Source organism: Lissotriton vulgaris, chromosome 4_1, assembly GCF_964263255.1.
Source record: "Lissotriton vulgaris chromosome 4_1, aLisVul1.2, whole genome shotgun sequence".
NCBI lineage: Eukaryota > Metazoa > Chordata > Amphibia > Caudata > Salamandridae > Lissotriton > Lissotriton vulgaris.
In genome coordinates, this window is record NC_141691.1 from 510803480 (window position 1) to 510825473 (window position 21994).

Below are 21994 nucleotides of genomic sequence, written 5' to 3' on the forward strand. Positions count from 1 at the left end.
AGATTGGAACCCATGCTTACTTTGTCAATGATAAGAAGTTTCATCTTCTTCAAAACTCGAGATACTTCACAACAAGCATCTCCAGATAACTTGTGGTATTGTAATTTGTTATCATGCTCCACTGGCAGCATCAGTAACCGATGCAAAGTAATCCCTTTAATGTTATGAGCTGCCAGTCCAGTTGGAGCGGTCACAACACAAGACAGCGATGAATCAGTCCTTTTCTGCATATAACATGAAATTGCTTTAATAAGGAAACTTTTTCCAGTTCCTGCTTCTTCACTCACGTACAGTCGGACAGGCTTCAACGACGTACATGAGCACTCTTACTTCTCATGACTTTATCCATGCTCAATTTAGTTGGTAACTTCGACATATATTTTCCTCCGCTCAACGTTAAGTTGTCTTTCCAATTCTTCTAAGTTAACCGCATCCTTCTGAGCATGTGCCATGGCTCTTTCCACTTCAATCATGGCAGTGGCAGCTTCATTTTCAATAACTGGTTGTCCTAGTGGATCCTGACTCAATGAAACAGAACTCTGACTGTCCTGAGAACTGTCTCTAGCAATCTCGGCTGCAATTGTTGCTTCCTGCTCAATTTCTGCATTCAACATTTGTAGATATTTTGGAAAAACAGGACATTCTATGGACTCCTTGGCTGCATTGAAAGAGTCTTCGTAACAGAGGAAATCCCCAAGCAGTTCCTCTTCTGCACGCCAAGGCTTGAAAAGTTGCAAAAGAGCTAAATAGAAAAACTCTTTTCTTTCGGGAGATTCGCAATCCCATTTTCGATGATTTATCAACTTTTTTTTCGCTTGACCAGACATCCCTCACTTCCAATTACAGCATACACTCCTTTATCAATATCTTCCTTGATGTTCCTCTTGAAAACGTAATTTTGAAGAACTTCATACAGACAAGCATTCTCCAGGTGACTGCTTCTATTTGGATAATATGTATCCAACATGTTGCTCTTCAAAATATCTGTACTGTTTGGCTCCTTCTCCACCAAATACTCAATTTCCCGTACAGGTTTCAGAACTCGATTACGCGTTGCAGCAAGACCAAGACTCGCCCAAATGATACTCCTAGATTTGGCATAGAGACTTGCTGAAGATAACCGGTCAGAACATTCGTAAGCTCCGATTTCTCGATGCGACAACATCTTCAGACTGAAACTGTACAACTTCTTACTGAGGCTCTTTTCATGGGAAATATCCCCCCACATATCCTTCAGTTCTGTCTTTTCTTTTTTAGTGATGTAAGACATCACATACCGAGCCACAGCCATACAGTTGTCAGCCACAAACTGTATATCCATGTTAGCATTCCACATGGACAAAATCACTGAGTTGTAGTCGTTGATGTACTTGAACTCTTTGTTTCTTTTCAAATTGTATGTGTTTTTGGGTGATTTCCTCGTCACATTATGTCGCAGCGATGACATCAAATTGTTAACTCTTCCTTTTGATAACACCGACCGTGGAAATGCAAAACGACATTTGGTGTAGTATTTGTCCTTGTTTCTGAATTTACGACGACAGTACTTTCCACAATGATGGCTTTGAAACCGTAAAACTTGTTCTCTTAGACTTTTGTCTTCGTTTGTCTTTGGAACAGCACATGTAGCATACTGTTCTATGAAACTCATCACTAAGTCATCCGAATCTGTTCCAAATTTGGGTGCATCTTTGATCCATAGTAGCATATGTATATGAGGAGCACCTCTTGCTTGATACTCCTTTCTCCAGAAGAAATCCAACACCTCTCCAAGAGGTGGATTTTTCTTGTTCGTGATGAAAGACATCATAGCTTCAAATCTATGATTGAAGTACCTGCATACATTCACAGGATCCAAAGAGCACAGTTCTCCGGGTGTCTTGAATTCAATATTTTCAATGTTTCCATTTACCTCTCGTAGAAATTCAAGTAAGTCTTCCCAGCCATACTCAGCACAGCTGAGAGTGAGGAACCATGTGGGAGTTCCTAAGTTCCTCAGCATACATTTTAAGTCACCATGACGGCGGTACCAATACTCATTAGTACCACGCTGACAAGCCATGAGATTAATCAGGTGGGAATCCAAAATACTGTCTTGCACATTGACTTTATCCATAAAGTCCCTTGCCGAAATATTTCGCAGTTGTATACCACTTTTCAAGATGTGGTTCACTGCATAAGACAATCCAGAGAGATCACTTTCAAACAATAGATGAAATAAATAGGGAATGCATTGTCGAAACCTAGGATCTTCTGTATACAATCGTAAAGTCCGGTATTCTGAAGCAGGAATTTGAACAGGTCGCTCATCATATTGTCCTCCTCGACCTGTGGGAAATAACTGTGGGAAACACCGAGCTTCCAAACTTTCCTCCCAAACACTAATGGGACTCCCTTTGGCTTGTTTCATTTGAAACAACTCAATAGCATTCCCCATGACTTCCTTGGAATGCAAAGGATGAACACTATAATGTTCATATATTTCTTCCTTTTTAGAGGCTTCTACTTTCTCAATTTGACGAGGACACAAATCGCTGTCCTCTTCTTCACTTACTTCCTCTTCTGCAACACATACATACTTGTAGTACTTATTATTTTTTATCAAATACAATGTTGCCTTTTTAACTTTCCTAACATCCACTAAATCTTGCCAGATTTTCTTACTCTTTGTCGGAACACCATTAACTATGATAACCAGAGGTTCCTCTTCCACTTTCTCTACTCCAATTGTATTAATGTTTTTCTTCAAATCCAAAGGCAAATAAACAACCCTTCCCTTTAATCCTCTCTGTAAATCTGATGGAGGCAACTTCCCTGTCTTTGGCTCCATTCGTACAATAGCCTGGAAGGGATGGACACTTTGAATCAAAATAGATTCATAAGTATTTAAATCCTTCAATTCATAAGGAATGTCATCTAATTCCAGATTATTATAAACCGCTCTAGCAGGCATCTGGTTTTGGTTTAATTTGTTATAGCAATAAGTACACATACGTTGGTCTGCTCCCAAATCAAAACAATTTTCTACCATCAAGTATGTGGCAAAATCCTTCCATTCACTATTGTTTTCCATATCACTCTTTGCATATATATCCACTAACTTAGTCTGATTCTTATAATAAGTCCGTCGACAACACACACAAGTGAAATTAGGCCTCTCACTTGATTTCACCATAAATGTGGAAATTTCCTTGTGAAACTTATCTGTACTGAAAATCTGTTCACTGTCTTCCACATTACCTTCTTCTAGAGGTTCAATATCAACATTGTTCTCTTTACCAGCAAAATAACAGAACTCAATTTCTTGACAAATATTCTTCACATCTACTTCAGAACCATGCAAAAGAGCTCTGCTTAATTTTTTAAAGCATAATTGCTGGACTCTTAGCATAATACAACATTCTAACTAATTTCCTCACTTTATTATGATACACTGCTAGCATCCTGAAATGATGAAATACACTCTGGCATACTCTCCTAGAAAGACAAGCCAGTGAATGACCACGCAAACCTGTCACTTGTCTCACTCTGCAAGGATCTAATTCTTGCAACAACTTTATTTTTTGCTTTATACTTTTCTTATGAAATGTCCGTATAAAATCACATAGCAAATTGATGGAATCCTGTCGCACACTGCAAATAGAACTACACTTCCAGGTGTACACTGGTCCCTTAGGACGTCTCCCTAAAACCTCATCACTTAGCGCCTCTTCTGCATCTGCAGACACAAGTATTTCTTTTTCAACCGGATGACCATCTTCTACCTCATATGCTCGACCACTGCTGTCAACAGCATGCACCAAAACATTGTCCTGAAAATAACTCTCCTCATTAAAAAAATGCCTCACTATTTGAACTATGCATCCATTCTCCTAAGAAAACTTCACAAAAATTACTTCGATTAACTTCTCTCTTCCATCTACTATTAGATTTGAAAACATAGATTACCTTGTTTAGTTTCCTAATTCTATTAGTTACCAAAATAAATAACTTTCGCTTGATTTCGAAAGCCTGATCAATAATTTTCTCTACATTTTTCTTTTTCTTATAAAATGACACTTTCTGTTGACCTTTTTTAAATTGTTTTAGCAAATTGACAATTACCCTGTTGCGGAACATTCGCTTACGAATGTCCCTGAAAATATTTGCCCTTCTACTGCCATGCACAGAGTTATCTTCTGCTCTAGCACAAACTTTTTTCACGGGCCTTTCCTTTCCATTTAAATTGGCTCTCTTTTTCTGGACTAAAACTTGTTCTGTAGTTATACTTTTGTTTCTACAAATGTTTTTAAGGAATGATTTTGTTCTCTTACCCGGTGTTCTCTTCGTCCGTGAGGTAATACTAATGTAGAGGACTGCTGCAAAATGTTAGGTAACTGCTGTCTTTGACGTTTCGTAGCCTTTCGAATTCTATCCTTAGACGGCATTGTCTAATTTCCAAATAATCTGCAGTTGAATCTGTGGTGAAATATAATAAAAAATGTTATTAACCACTATTACCAAACAGTAAATCAATAACAGTAAGAACTAGATTCAACAATGCTATAAAAATAAATAAAATAAAACAATTCACAAGGGTGCAGGGGGTATCACTTTGACACCCACTGGCACCCTCAAAACAGGCACAGGTGCCATGTGGCAGGCAAACCAGCCCTAAGGGCAGGTCTGCCTTTCACATGACATAGGTGTGCGGGCACACATGTGCATGCACACCGGAATCGGTATTTTACCATGAAGTTTTATTTCATGCTAAAATACCGATTCGTTAAGGCCTTTGGGACTCAGAAGACTCCCCCCTACATAGCAAATTTACAGAATCGGTAAAATTACCGATTCGGTATTTTACCGAACCAATAATTTTTCCGATTCTGTAAATGTAGATTTACCTACATGTGGCCTTGGATTTAGGCCCCTACATACCAATAGACCATTTAACAGTCGGAAACGGCCGAAATCGGCCATAACCGGTCGGTAAATGGCCTGAAACGACCACCTACATCGGGCCCTAAGTGTGCATGCATTTGATTTCAAACAAAGTTTTAAAACATTTTATGTAAAACAATAATACACCTACATTCAAGGGGAACAGACTTAAAATGCCCTAATACACATGAAAACGTTTTTTTAAGGAACTTGCACCTTTTTTTCAATAACTTTTAACATGGCTATGTAACTCAAACAATCAAAATGAAAATTTGCCAGGCACACATGGGGGCGTATTTACAAGGGCCTTGCACTACGAGGAAAGTGACTTCAAATGACCAGACACACATGGGGACGTATTTACAAGGCCCTTGAACCCGGGGTAAGTGACTTGAAATTGCTAAGCACACATCGGAGGGTATTTACAATGCCCGTGCAACACTTATGCATCATTCTCTTTTAACATGGCTATGTAACTCAAACAAATAATCATTCCTATAGGCTTTGGAGTCCATAGGAATGATTAGGCATTACCGATTCGGTATTTCCCGAATCGGTAATTAAAGAATTCACAAGGGTGCAGGGGGTATCACTTTGACACCCTCTGGCACCCTCAAAACAGGCACAGGTGCCATGTGGCAGGCATACCTGCCCTAAGGGCAGATCTGCCTTTCACATGACATAGGTGTGCATGCACACATGTGTATGCACACCGGAATCGGTATTTTACCATGAAGTTTGATTTCATGCTAAAATACCGATTCGTTAAGGCCTTTGGGACTCAGAAGAGTCTCCCCTACATAGCAAATTTACAGAATCGATAAAATTATCGATTCGGTATTTTACCGAACCAATAATTTTTCCGATTCTGTAAATGTAGATTTACCTACATGTGGCCTTGGATTTAGGCCCCTACATACCGATTGGCCATTTACCGGTCGGAAACGGCCAAAATCGTCCGTAACCGGTCGGTAAATGACATGGAACGACCACCTACATCGGGCCCTAAGTGTGCATGCATTTGATTTCAAAAAAAGTTTTTAAACCTTTTATGTAAAACAATAATACACCTACATTCATGGGGAACAGACTTAAAATGCCCTAATACACATGAAAACATTTTTTAAGGAACTTGCACCTTTTTTTCAATAACTTTTAACATGGCTATGTAACTCAAACAATCAAAATGAAAATTTTCCAGGCACACATGGGGGCGTATTTACAAGGGCCTTGCACTACGGGTAAAGTGACTTCAAATGACCAGACACACATGGGGACATATTTACAAGGCCCTTGAACCCGGGGGAAGTGACTTGAAATTGCTAACCACACATAGGAGAGTATCTACAATGCCCGTGCAACACTTATGCATCATTTTTTTACATATACACCGTAACAATAACAACACAAATGCATCATATATCTGTTCCGCAAAAGCGACGCATTGCAGGAGTCACATCACAAGTATATAATTTCTCATAATTTTTTAAAGCATGCCTTTTCCTTAAAAACGATTTTCTGATCAAATTTACAAAATTACAAAATCGGTAAAATTACCGATTCGGTATTTTACCGAACCAATAATTTTTCCAATTCTGTAAATGAAGAATGCAAAATAGCCTTTGAAAGCAGAATGCAAACACTTCACGCAAAACATCATTTTAAATACACAGCTGACTTTCTTATTTACGCAAAAAGCATACTACTCTTTAACTAAAATATATAAACAATAACTCACCTTTACAAATTCTTTTTGAAATTGAAAACTGTCTCAGAAACACACCAATTATTCTGTACCAGAAATAAAGGTATGCACTCCAGAGGCTGGAACCAACAAAGGCACCGAAACGCTGATATTCAACACACATATCTCTCATGTCAGCCAATAAAAACTCTTCCCTCACTTTTTTCAAATCAACACCCTTCCCCCCTCTGCCCTTTCTGCCCTTTTTCCATAGCAACTACCGCCTGCCAGACCTGTCATGGCCACAAGTTCACACAACAATGTTTCAAATGAACTCTGAACTCTCAGTACACCTGCTAATCCACTGCAATCTTTCATAACAACATTTTTAAATAACCATTCAAAATACATCTTTCAAAGAACACATCCATGCACCCTAACTTTCTGTTTTCAGCAATGGAAATACACCAATCACTGCTAATGAATCATTTGCACTTAAACTCCACAGTTTTTTACATTACAAACATCACTATTTCAACTGCCATTTCATTCCCACACTTCATCTGACTGCAGCAAAAACTCCTCTAGCTATGTTTTCAGTCTGGATTCTTGGACATAGCTACATTCACTGGGCTCACAGGTATGCTGATAACAGAAATTTACACAACCTCGATTTACAAAATGTGGAAATCAAATGGATTGGTCGAAGAGGATTGAAATGTCACCAATTGATACCATTGGTGAAAACCTTTTTACATTTGCCAACCCCTGACCTCATAATAGTGCACTGTGGAGGAAATGATTTTGGCACTTTGACTGGGGTAGGTCTGGAAATGCTTTTAAAGGACACCTTTGAGCAATTGATGACACTTTTTCTTCAAACTGCCTTGGTATATTCCAATATATGCCAAAGACAAAAATGGAGGTGGTCCAATCAATTTTGTCCACAAATTGAGAAATCGAGGAAGCATGTAAATAAGTCTGTTTCAGTTTACATGAGGGACCATGGAATGGGCTGCATCTACAACAATAACTTGCGTTACTACATGCAAGATATCTACAGAGGAGATGGCGTGCATTTCTCAGATGAGGGAAACAGAGTTTTCATACAAAATTTAAGAATGTATATTGGTTCCTACTTATAAGTTTCTAGAACATACACAGAACCCAAAAGCTCTTTTCAGAGCTACCTTAACTTAGTGTACTCTTTTGAAATTTCGAATGTACCTTTTTTTCACTTATTTTCACCTATATTCGCTTCCCGGTACGCTACCCAGTTCGCGTACCGGCAGCTAACCACGCGAAAAAAAACAATTTTTTTTTATCGACATATATGAGCCTCCTCAGCCACCCTCAGAAAACTTAGGGAAACAGCATACGTCTAAAGTACCCCAATCTACCCATTCTGAACATTATTTACCCTCCATCTTATATCTCAATTCTACCAAAACACAAAATGGAGGACTCCCGTAACACTGCAAGTTCGCGTACCGGGAAACGCACTGACAAGCACTCGCTCAAAAAAGGTGGGAAAGTAATTTACAGAAAAAACACTGGAGACACTTTCACCAATTAAACAGTAGCTCATACTACATACCAATCCCTACCATTTTCACAAATTTAGTTGGGATACCATTTAGCCATTTAGCATGTAGAACTCTCTAAAATCCCTGAGGTAAATTACTTCACAAAACATATCGGAAGTGTTGGAAATGACAACCAATTAAAATATTACTTTCAATTTCTACTATTATATCATGACATTTGATTGGTTATGTACCTGAATATATATAAACAAAGAGAGAGAAACAAAGCCATTTTGACTACTACTTCGTGAAGTGCAGAACAACAAAAAATCAACTGATAACTTCAAGTTATATTTAAAAGGTAAGATAATATTTTTAAAACTGAAGTATGTTCTGTACTGAAAGCTAATTAGAAAAACATTTTCAGACAGTTTTATTCTTTCACTCTGTAATGCTTATAGAATAAAATAGACTTCTCTGTTTTAGTTTTGGCAGGGCCAGTCCAAGGATTTGCGAGGCCCTGGGCTAAAAGGGAACGTGCGCAAGGCCCCCTCCAAATTACATAAGTGGCCACTTACAAGGAGAACATTCACAGACACTGTGGGGGCCCCATTGTCCAGCATTTTGATGCCCCCACAGTTTTAACTTTTAATCCACACGCATTTCTCACACCTTCATAAGTGTGAGAATTGATTGTGGTCTAAAAGTTAAAACTGAGGGTGCGCCAAAATGCTGGACAATGGGCCCCCCACAGTGTCTGTGAATGGTCTCCTTGCAATTGAGGGAGCGTCTCCTTCTTCCTCCCCTATACCTCCTGACACCATCCATGAGAGGCCCAAGGAGGGGGCCCCCTGCAATAGACCTTAATTGCAGGCGACACCTTTCTTTGTGATAGATCTCCAGGAAAACAAAAGGACACATCACCAGTGCGTGGCACCATGCCGGTGGGCTAAGTGCGAGGTCCTGAACGGCAGCCCACGCTGCCCATGCCTAGCGCCGGCCCTGAGTTAAGGATAGAGTTAAACTTCTCTACTATAATTCAGAATTGACTAAGAGTTTATTTGATAATTTTCTTCATATTTCTACTTCCAATTTGATACCATACACTGCCCAAAGAAAAAAACACTGTTTAAATAACCAAACTGCCTGTCTGTACTGAAACCCAACAGTGCCCTATCTGTACTGATATATTTATTTTTTATGCAATTTACAGCAAGAAAATGGAAGGACAACAAAATGAAATTAATATTTCATTTGAAATTAATATGGAAAACAATCCTAAGGAAGACAAAGATGAAATAGACTTTTTGGATCACTCTCTGGACCAAGACCTAATTAATTGTGTAGAAGAATTTGAATCATGGAATGAAAAGGAGGACATACCTGATGAATTAATGTTGGAAATTCTTTTAGATTATGAAAAATCACAACAATAAATTTTTATTTAAAAATTAAAAATAGTTTGAGACATTGTTCTTTTTTATATGTAAATTATGAAATAGTACCAAAATAGATATAATATAAAGTGAGACTTAAAATATACTGTGCAACTTTTTTGTGTTACATACTAACTTTGTTCATAGTTACTTCCTTTCTCCCACTATATAATCCCCAATGTGTATTTAACATCTCTTTATCATCTCCTGCCACCATGTTGTTTCGGCTTTCTAGACAGACTATGGTATGAATTCCATATACCACAATAACTTCTTTAACAACAAGCAAGATATCTACAAAGGAGACGGTGTTTATTAAATTATAGACTCTACATTGATACCTACATGTAGCTACGTAAATAAAAATAAACAAAAAAAACAACAAAACGAACAATCAATAAACATACAATAAGTTAAAAGTCAATCATTCTTGTTTCCTTATAGTACGCTCCCCAAACCGCTTTCCGGTACGCGAACCGGGCGCACCCCACGAAAAAAACTTTTTTTTTTTTTTTTTTGGGCCCCGCGGGGCACTTTAATATCCCCCTCATCAATCCTAGGGGGTCAGAAGGGGTCTACCTTGCCCCCTTTCCTTCATTTCCCCCTTCGTTTTGGCCTCCTCTTGTCTCTCGATCCTACCGGGAGACAAGATGGCGGCCTCTACAGACTGTTTAGAATGTTGACAGACACCGGAGAGCCAATCAGCTTCACTTCGCAAAGCTCCGTTACGCGAAAAGTACGCGAACTAGTGCGCTATTCGGGACGCTGTCACAGATATATCTGTTTTTTTAAACGTTAATTTCTCAAAATCCACTGGAGCACATATATTGAGACCCAGCAAAGGCACATCGGGCAAACAGTCCCTACAATTTTGCCAAGTTTCGTGTAAATCCATTCAGCCGTTCGAGCTAAAAGTGAGGCCAAACGCCCTATGGAAAAATGAATGGGAAAAACGCGTTTTTGGACCCCCCTTTTTTCTCGCCCCCCCCTTGACGAAACCCCCCCAAATTTTTCAGGGGCTGCTCAGAAACAAAATGTGCCATTTTCCTGAAAATTTCAGCCGATTCCGTCCACAAACGCCAAAGTTATTAGACATAGAATTTTCAAAAGTTCCATAGAGAAAAAATCCTAACTATATATACCTACTGGCGACCGCCAGTAGGTAATACACTGTGAAACCTTGGCGGCTTTCTTTCTGGAAAAGGTTCATGCCATCTACAGAGCCTTTCCTTTGGTTGCACCCCCTGCTGGTAGACCTCTTAAGCCCCTAACTCTGGAGGTTTTACAATCCTTCCCGAGCCTTACACCGGAAACTTTTCGTAAAACGGCCCAGCAGGTCAAGTCAGGGTCACCGGTTGATCCTCTACGGCCAGCTTTGTTCAAAGATCTAGCATCCCATTGCCTCTCGCGGTTTGCTCTTTGATTAACACCTCATTAGCATCCGGCGTGGTCCCTTTGAAGTGGAAACAGGCAGTGGTCATGCCTATTCTCAAGAAACCATCTCTGGACGCCGGCAAGCCCGAGAACTACTGTCCAATTGCACTTCTCCCGTGGCCTGCCAAAGTGGCGGAGATGCATGTCAACTCTGTCCTCTCGGACCATCTTCTCCAGGCAAACATCTTGGACAGCACTCAGAATGGATTCCGGGCTGGGCATAGCACGGAGACTGCTCTACTGTATATGGTGGAGCACTTACGCTCTGTGCTGGATGCGGGTCAAATGGCGGCGCTTGTGCTATTAGACCTGAGCGCCGCCTTTGACACCGTGTTCCACCTTATCCTTCTGCTTCGTCTGGAGGAAGCTGGTGTCACGGGGACTGCTCTCCAGTGGTTCAGTTCCTTTCATGCCAACCGCTCCTTCTGCGTGGCCGTCCTGCCCGATCAGTCCAAACTCCATCCTTTGGATCTGGGGGCCCCCCAGGGCTCATCGCTGAGTCCCACGCTTTTCAATCTGTACGTGAGACCGCTGGCTGAGGTGGTCAGGCATTGGGGTATGACCATGGTGTCATATGCCGATGACACCCAGCTTGCGGTCACGATCAGCGGGGATGCGGATGTGGATGCCCCCAGATTCCAGAAAGGACTTCGGGCGGTTGCCAGCTCGATAACTTCCAACTGTCTCCAGTTGAACGCCAGCAAGACGGAGGTTATGATCTTTGGCAAACAAACGGAACTCTGGGGAGACAGGTGGTGGCCGTCGGATCTGGGTCCTACGCCAACCCCGGTCGCTGAGTTAAAAAACCTTGGGGTTTGGCTCGATCCAACTCTCTCTTTTGTCTGCCACACCAAACGCACGGCGGCCTGCTGTTTTGGCATTTTACGCGGACTACGGCCGGTACTCAAATTTTTTGACGCCACCACCAGGCAACTTGTGGTTCAAGCAACCGTGATCTCTCGGCTTGATTACGCCAGCTCCCTGCTAGCGGGATTAAATCAATCGGAAATTACCCGCCTGCAGCGTGTCCAGAATGCCACAGCGAGAGCTGTTGTGGGACTTCCTAGATTCTGTCCAACTGCTAACACCTTGCGTACGCTGCACTGGCTACCGATTGCGCAAAGGATCCAGTTCAAGGTCCTTTGTGTAGCTTATAAAATTCTCAAGGGATCCCCTGCTATGATCCTCTCCAATCTTCTGTCCCGCTATGTTCCGACCCGGGCTTTAAGATCTTCAGACTTAGAACTTGCGGTTGTTCCCCGCTTTCAGCGTTGCAGGGCAAGCGGCCGTTCTTTTCAAGTTTGTGCCGCAATGTTGTGGAACCTTAAAAACATACTTGTTTCCTTAAATTTTCCCTGCTCTGTTCTGTCTGGTTGTGTTGTGTTGCTACCTTGTCGGGCTCCAGGATGCTCCTTCGCTGGAGCATCTGTGCGCCTAATAAATTAGCCTAACATAACATACCATAACATAACATATATATTACCTACTGGCAGTCGCCAGTAGGTAGTTATAGTTAGGACCTAGTTTTCATAGGAAATCCGCAACATTCTGGAATAACTTTGGCGCCGGTTGACGAATCTTCGTGAAATTCTCAAAGAAGATGGGGCGCTCCGCTCCTTCCCTAAAAGTTTCAGAGTGATTCGTGAAGTAGGGGCCTAGAAAAAAGGGGGGTCCCAAAACGTGTCTTCCCTATGCAATTTTCCATAGGGACCGTTAGACACAGGCTACAGCCCGAACTGCTGAACGGAATTACACCAAATTTGGCAAAAAGGTAGAGTTTAGTTCATAGATTGTGCTTTTTGTTAAATGGTGTAAATCCGTTCAGTAGTTCCTGAGAAAAGCAAAAAGTCAAATCATAGATATATCTAGAGACGAAGTACCGTACGCGTATCCTCCCGAGCACGAGCTTTATGCTAATTGGCTGTCAATACTCCAAACCAGGAGGTGTTGGCAGCCATCTTGTGCCTCGGTAGGAACCGAGGCACAGAAAACAGAAAGAGAAATGAGAAAAACGCAAAAAGGGGGCAGGGTAGAAACACCCTGACACCCTAGGCCTGCTTAGGGTGTCCCACATGGACCCCCAAAGCCCCAAAAACCTTTTTGGTAACAAATCGCGGGATACAAAAAAAAATTGCATATATATATGTTTTTGCCCCCGGGGGTGCCAAATACACCAACACAGATCCACTCCTTTGGAAAGGGAGAATATGCATAATAGGCGGTCGGAATGTTTAACAAAGGAAACATGGTTACTCTGAAGTTAGGCAAGATAACTGCACACTGCTTGCATCTAATTTATTCAAACCATTCTGGCTTGCATCCAACAAATGCATCCACTTACACTCTTGAATATTCAAGATAAACTGAATGTTACCTCCTCTGACCCCAAGTGTGACCCTCTCTAAGACCTTCTGGAAATGATCACCCAGAAGTGGTTCTGGTACACTGCAACGGACCCAGCTACAATGTTGAAGTATACATGTTTTTATCTTTCGTTGAGTTTGGCCCACGTATACTTTCTCACAAGGACAGATGATGGCATGAATCACATTTGAGGAGTTACAATTAGTGAAAGATTTTAAGTTTATTGAATGTTGTTTATGGATGAATTGTTTTGTTTGGATAGTAATTTTGCGAGCCTTGCAATGGCCACAAATATGGTGGCCAAGAGGAGAAGGGAGACCCCACATTGATTGAATGGATGGTTCATTTGGAGGATCTGGAAGAGATTGTACCACATGGTCTCGCACTCTCTTTCTTTTGTGAATAGATGGGTTATGTAATTCCAAATCGTCTGAAATTAGGCCACAATGTTGATTAATGATTTTCCTGATTGCATGACTCTGAGTACAAAATGGGGTGACACAAATCATCCTCTGAGAGAAATCGCTTTCTCGCATTTTTGCAGTCAGCAATGTTTCTCTGGGATTAAACCACATTCTCTTGCAAGCCCATTTGATAAATCTTATAGGGTAGCCCCTCGCAACGAGGCGACCGCATATAATCTTTTTTGGAATAGCTCCAGCGTATCCTCAAGAACTGTCCAAAGGGCCGATTGTCCCGAAGACCCCTTGAGGGTTGACTGTTGTACCGAAGTAATGAGTGCCATCCTGCTGGCTTCCTGTAAAGTGTAGTATATAGTTGGTTGCTCTCCGTCTTGATAGTGATGTCAAAAAAATCTATTCTGTGGGGGTTAGAATTGATACTAAACTTGATTTATTAGCTCCTTTGAATCAACCATGTATGGAAATCACTCAGTGACAAGGCATCGTCAGTCCAGATGCACAAAATATTGTCTATTTAGCACCTCCATAAAGTCACTTGTGCATTGTAAGGGTTGTTGGTATCAAACACATGAGAGTTCTCAAAGTAGTCCATGTAAATAATAGCTAAGTCTGGAGCAAAACTGACGCCCTTGGTTTGTAAATAAAAATCACCTTGAAAATAGAAATAATTGTGCATAATAACGATTTTGAGGAGTCTAATAATGAAATCAGTGGGCACCGCCATGAGTGCTGGTCTCTTGTTGAGGCCTGCCTCCATTACTTCATGAGTAGGTCTTTGTGGTATGTTTGTGTACAATGACACAATGTCTCGGGTCGCTAACATTTGTTTGGTAGGGTCAAAAGGTTGACAGTCAATCAGGTTGATCATCTCCATAGTGTCCTTCAAGTATGATCTTGTGATCTCCGCTATCGGCTTCAAGAAAAAGTCAAAGTATTTGAATAGGGGTTCGAGTAAAGAGCTGCAGCCGGAGAAGATAGGAAGTCCTGGTGGGTTCTGCATGTTATTGTGTATTTTCTGTAGTGTATTAATTGTTAGCAACTGAGGTTGCTTTTGTTTCAAAGACTGGAACTCCAAATGGGAAAGGAAGTCTGTTGAAGACCTTTTTTAGTGATTTTTAGAATCATTTTCACCAGTGCCTTAGTGGGATCTGTCCGTAGTCTGGTATAGCTGATCCCATCTTGCAGTTAGTTTAGAAATTCGGCCTTGTAGTTGGTAACATCTTGCACCACAATTGCTCCCCCCTTATCAGCGGGTTTGATCACAATCTGCTTGTTGTTCTTAAGTGATGTGAGTGCTTACCATTCCAAACTTGTAATATTGTGGTTGACGTACTGTTTGTTGTTAAGTACCTTGAGAACATCTTGTAAAACCACACTCTCATATTCAAGGATATTGTTGGTCATGGAGTTATCAGGTAGCATAAAATTTGATGGTATCCTTAGGCCTGTTTGTGTTGATGTTGGGGAAAATGGGGAGTGTTTGAAGAAGTAGTGTAGTCCAACTTTTCTGAAAAAGTGATGGAGTTCAGCTTTAATCGTAATGTTTTTGGGATAGGCCGTTGAGTGTACGAGGGTATGTTAATTATGGGATTTTGTTGTTCACAGTGGCACAGTGAAAAATCACTGTTGACCACACTGGCATGGAAACTTTCTATTCCAGTGTGGTCAACAGTACTTTTTCACTGTGCCTTTTTAGCGACATAATGGTTCTAATTTGTTCGTATATACTTGTCATGTCGGACAAACCTTTTCTTTGTAAATATTGTTGTTGATGTATATATTGCGACTCCCTTTCCTCTCCCATTTATCCCTCACTTTACAAACAAGTATTCCCTTTCTCCCTTCTACACATTCAGGGCAAATTTGTGTACATATGTTCCAGATGTTTGCTGGATTTTTATCATTCAAATTGATGTTCAATATGAATAAAAAATATTGAGCAGAAGTTCACAGTATAAGTGATTTTAAGGGATGCAATTGCATAAATATTTGTGTTGTTTAAAATTGTCCCACTAGGACCATTTATCTTCTGTCAAATCAGTTAAAAAGCATGCCGGGACGGTCATTAATTATTTTAATAAAATAGAGCCCCAACCACACTTACTCTCTCACTTGCAGCAATTTGTTAGGGATATATTTCTTTAGCTAAGATTTGATTGATATCCAACAAAGGATGGACCTCCAAGATGGATACAATATTGGTCAATGTCTAATTGCAGACTCTGTGGTCTCCCCAATGAAACGTTAATATAAACTGTGTGTAATTGCCTTTGTCTACTGCAGGAAAGGTTAGCATTGTTGAAACCCACCTTTATTGAACATGGAGTGAGGACATGTCACCAAGTAATAATACTTTCTCAATCAGGGAAATCAGTTCAACTAACCAGACAATTCATTAAGTGTATCCTTATAGTAGATAAAAAGTTAAATTCAGAATCAAATTGAAAGTTGCATAACTTGCATGCATGGAAGCACATATTTGATCCTGTGCCTGGCCATTGAATTACTGTGCACAAGTTTTGTTTTCAATTCATGAAATGTGACTTTAACAACACTGTGCTGCTTCAAGAAGTAGTAGGTAGGCACTTTGTAGATTTAGAGGCGGGTAAATCATCTGGTACTAATTCCTTTCTGCCCTGAAGTACATTATTGATTTTTCATTGGCTTATCCATCTTACAATATTTATCGTTTCATTTTTATGAAATGCGATTTTAATAATGTAGTTCAGCATTGTGAAGTAAGCATGGAGGCACTTTATTGACCTGGTATAAAATAGTGGAATAATGTAATATTGATATGTAAGCACAGAGGTATTTTAGTGGCGATCTAAATGTCCATTGAACCTATGGTGATCACTGACAACGGAAATGCTATTTTTAGGATGCTTTATGTGGTATCAATGTTTTTGTCCCTCACTTTGAACCTAAATCATCACAATATTTGTTAGATAATTGTTGAAATTTATGACATTTTAAATGGGCTTTCCTTTAACATTATTTTCCTTAAACTTATCTGAATATTATCCAGGCCAAAGTCAAGCCTTAGATACCCAAATCCTGCAGCCTTTGAAGAAGCACCTGGGGAGAATCATAATGAAAGCTGCACTTAGGTAGAAAAGGATAAGAGCAGCAGTGCCACCCCTGATGAGCTGGAATCTAAGCTGTTCAGTACTGCCTTCCAACTTGGATTCTGTGCTATGTTCAGCCCTAAATCCATCTTACGTAGAGTGTAGAAAACCATTTCTTTTCAGATAGGCTGACAGCTGTTAATTGACATGCCTTTCAATATTCTTAGCGGACAATGGACTACTAAGTTAGGCTGATAGTTAGCTCAGTTAGAGATGTCAAGGTTAGGCTTGGCAACTGAGCCTTTCAAGTAATGAACAAATGAGGGCATTAATCACAATTGAAAAAAGCTGAAGAAAAAGATTGCTTAAAATTGCAGGTAGTAGAGGGTCTAATGGTGAGCCTCACTGCATAGGGTTATATAGATATATAAACATAGAGTGCTCATTAGGGGAGAGATTCCACAGGGAACATGTAAGGGGAAAATGAGAGGTGAAACCACCTTTTCCCTCTTGAGAAGGGGGAAAGGAGGCATGGATATCAGCCATTTTTGAAAAAACTGCTAAATCATCACACTAGATCTGCAACAGTGTGGGGAGTGGCATAAGATTGACAGCATCCATTGAAGATTGAACAATCTGACAGACCACCTTAGGGTGATTCTGAGCCACAGTAATTTTGTCAGAGTTGTGAGTGGCCTCAGGGAGGAAGTTTGTATGTCAGGCTTGCTTATGGCTGTAGCATCCTTCACAGTCCAGGTGCTCGCAGACTACTGTGCCACACACGGAGCTTAGTATAACCTATCTTTATTGTTCTGCACTTAACCACAAACTCAACATTCTAACCCTGCATTCATTTCACTATGTTTTAATGCTTACGTCACAGTTCTAAGCAGTCACGGCCCGTGGAGGGCGTTTTGGTGGGGCGGAGAGGCGGGGCGGGGGACGGTCGGGGTGGGGGGTGCGAAAAACTGGAGTATGGATAATTGAAGTTAAGCAAACAATTTAATAAATAAAACGAATTTCGTAGTGCACCCTGCATCGCATTTTGATTGATCGATGCACTGATGTACAAGCAATCAATCTCCTCTCGTGAACGTAATGTCTTTTACATGTGGATGGTTGTCTGCATAGGCCTTCATTTTCGTCTTATGATCCAAGTCTTTTGTGTTTGTCTCTTCCCCTGTATTTGAGCTTCTGTTGCTCCATTGAGGTATGTTGATCGTCATTGCTCTCCTGAACATCAGGGTTGCAGGACTTTCACCTGGTTTGAGTGAGGGGTCGAACCGTAAGCTTTAATAGTTGAAGTTAAAACAGTTGTGAGGTGAAATTAAATAAACATTTGAAATAAATGCGCACAACTACCCTAAAGTGTCTAGTCACGCAAGCTTGCTAACAGAGCAGTCCAGGTTAGCAGGCTGGTCGGAGTTTAGACTACTAAAAGTTAAAATGCCAGGTTTTTTATTTTTTTTCCACAGCAGAGAAGGTCTGTTTCCTTTTTCGGGAATAAAAGAAGGCTGCTCCAGAGTTCAGAAGTGCTACCAATAAAACTTCTCCTGCCCTCTTTTGCTTTTTTTACTGTAGGAACAATCATATTGCATGCAGATTCTGAGCAAAGGGATCTAGACTGAAAATCCCAATGAAATCAAAGCTTAAAAACATGTGGGCCTTCCCCATGAAGAGCCCTGAAAGCAATGCACAGGACCTTAAACTGTATACGCTTCTCAATATGTAACCAATGGAGAAACTGAAGGGCAGCTGAAACTGATTTTCTTTTGGGTATGCCTAGTAAAAGGCAAGCGGCATAGTTCCGTAGGACCTGAAGCTTGTTTAGACTTTTTTTTCCTACGAAAAGAGCATTCGCCTTGTCAATTTTTGAGAGTATCAGAGGGGAAATTACTGTTTTTTGCAGGATTTTCTGAATGAAGGGAAAGAACTTTCGTTAAAGTTTCATAGTGAAGTAGGAGGCAGACGTGATTGCACTTACTTGCTCTTCAAAGGTTAGTTGAATATCAAAGATAACTCCAAGATTTTTTATCTTTGTAACCTGCGACGGAAGGTCGAGCATTTTTAGTACAGTACACTGGACAGATTTCTGAGGAGTACTCATGATACATTTGACAAAACCATTGACCTGTGGCCAAAGAGGAGTGCTCTTCTGGTGCTTCACATTAAGATGACTGAGATAGTCTCTGAATTCTCAACTGTTGAAAGGTGGGCCGTTGTTAGACTTTCAGATTACAAGAGCACCCCATATAGCGAAGATGTTGTCTAATCTCTCAATGACTCATTCATGCATGCTTGATCCTCCATCAAGGGACAACTGGAGTATTCATCAACTATCACCATCAGGTGATATCCGTTGTCCAGAGGACCGAAGAAGTCAATGGCAATTCTTGCCCATGCATACGTTGGCAACTCTGGCATGTTTAGGGTGTTGAGTGGTTTTTGATGATACGCAATTTCATAGATAACAGGCCTTGTTGAGATTTGGAAACCACACTCTGTCTTGGAGAGTTCATTTGGTTGCAACAATTCCATGATGTCCTTCATTGGCCTTTTCAATTAACTGTTGTACAGAATCTCCAGAATGACAATTCTTGAAGCTCTTAGAAAAATACCTTCCTGAGTAACGGACAGTTTGTCTTTGACATTTTTAAACATTTGGTAATCACTCTCTCTAGTAAGAGCTCAAGGGTGCTAGTCGCAATGTCTTTCAGTTTAAGCATGTCACTATGTTGACTCGTGGCGGTGACAATTTCTTCCAACGAAATGGCAGCTGGGGTACTTTACTTCACTATGAAATTTATGTAGGCTTCAGCCATTTTAAAATGAGGGCCAAGGCATGATAGAGGTACTCATTAGAAGTAGTCAGCAAGGTTTTGACATTTCCCTGTATTATGCACAGTGTTGTAGTTATATTCTTGCAATAGCAGACCCTAACATTCAATGTGAGGAGTCATTATTGCCTTTGGATTGCTAAAGATAGTCAACAATGCTTGATGATCTTTCACAAGCATGATGGGCTTCCCATACAATAATACATGGAAATGTTCACAAGCCCACTCCACTGCTAAGCATTCTTTCTCAGGTTGTGCATAAGCATGTTCAGTTTGGGACAAACTTCAACTTGCATATGCCTCAATGTGTCTTTGAGTATTTGGGTGTCCAGTGTGCTATACAAGGATGTCATCTAACCCGACAGGGCTAGAGTCAACAACAATCTCAGTATAAAGCATTACAAAAGCAAAGTATGCCATTTCAGAAGTGTTTTCAATATCTTGGTTGATTTTCTGATTGCTTTGTTGACATTCATGGGACCAATGAAAATAAACATTATTTGTTCTCTTCTCTTAATGGGGCATTGACAATGGCAAAGTCTTGTAACATGGAAACATCTTGCAGGGGACTGGCATTTAACAACACTTGCACTTTACCTGGGTCGAGTGTCATTGACCCATCAGAAAAGATATGGCCAACGTTTTTTACTTTGTCTTATGGGACTCACATTTCTAGGCAGTTAAAGTTAAGCCAGCATCAGCTAGCAACTGACACACTTGCTTGAGAGCTTTGTCGTGCTCCGACATCACTGTTAGAAATAGGATTTCTGGTTGCCTAGGGTATGCACCTAAGCCAGGCAGAACCCACCACTCTAGTCAGGGTAAGGGAGTTATACACCCAAGATAACCCCTGCTCAACCCCTCTGTAGCTAGCCAAAGCAGTCAGGCTTATCCCAGAGGCAATGTGTACGTCATTTGCACAGCACACACACACACGCCAGTGACACAATAAATACACCGCAAAAGAGATTCCACACAATATTACATAACAATATCTCATATGTTGTATATAACACATAGACCAAAACTGCATAAACCAATAAGTATTTTGCCAACTGGGCAATTGCCACACCATCACTGTTAGTGCAATAAGATAAAGACTTATATGTTTCACACATCATAAAAACACCCTCACTAGGCATTCAACGTGCATCCTGAACTAATATTTGTTATCCTGACAATGCAAGGCAAAAATGTCATACAATAGAAAGCATCAAGACCTAAAATGCAGGCTATATTATACATAAATCATAGTTGCTAGGCATACTATGGAAGTCCTAGCAATGTGTGGAAAACACAACCTACATCGAAACATCAGAGCAAAAATATGAAGCAGTTAGGTTAGAGGCAAACACATGAATCATAACAAGATCACCATAATAACAGAAACAGGGTGCAGCTCTCTTGCACTCATATTAATCACTAATTGATAATTTCTACACAAGCAGTAGGGCATAGAATACTCTGTGTGTTTACTACAAGGGAAACAGTAATTCCGGTTTTCCTAACTGAAGCGGGGGCCTCGGTCACGGTTCCGCCACATACTGTCAAATGAAGGGATGGGTGTCCCCCCAGGGTTGTTTTACCTAGAAAGGGAGACACCCACATACAGCAAATAGCAGTGGGCAGACCTCGCTGGGTCCCCCACATTATAAGTAATCTACTGCAGCTGCCCATTAACAGGCGGCGCAGCTGTCGTCAGTGGGCGATTTGGCCCAAAAAGATCCTCCAACCTGGAGCCCCTTGTTGCCCCGGGTCCAGTCCTTTTTTTACCAAAAACAGGATACCCGCCCCGGAGTAAAATCGAGGCGCCAGCAACACTCCCCCAGGACCCCACTCACCCTCTGTAATACAGAAAGAAGAGTGTTCTCAGAGGGGAGTTGCTCTCCCTACAGATCTGAGATGGTTGCAACTTTACTCCTCAAGGTGGTCTCTCCTTGGAGCTGTTGCGGCCGGAAGGGAAGGGTGGGTGCCAGCTCCCTCACCAGTCCCCATCCACAGCAAGACAACAGCAGAGCAACTCCGGTTTCTTCTCAGGTAACTCCTTAGTCACCTCTACATACCTCTCTCCTGCTGGAGATGTGGAGCGAGGGAGCAAGGATCACTAGGGCAATCCCTCAAGGCTGTAGTGGGATTCTCAGGCCCCTGATCCACTCTACCATGCCGCCATTGCAAGTAGGCCAAATAATGCACTCACCATGTGCTTCTCTTGTGACCAAGAACTAAAGGATTAAAGTGCTCACCAGGCACTACATTTTCAAAAACACAGGGCATGCCACCGAGCCCTGGAAGATCACTGG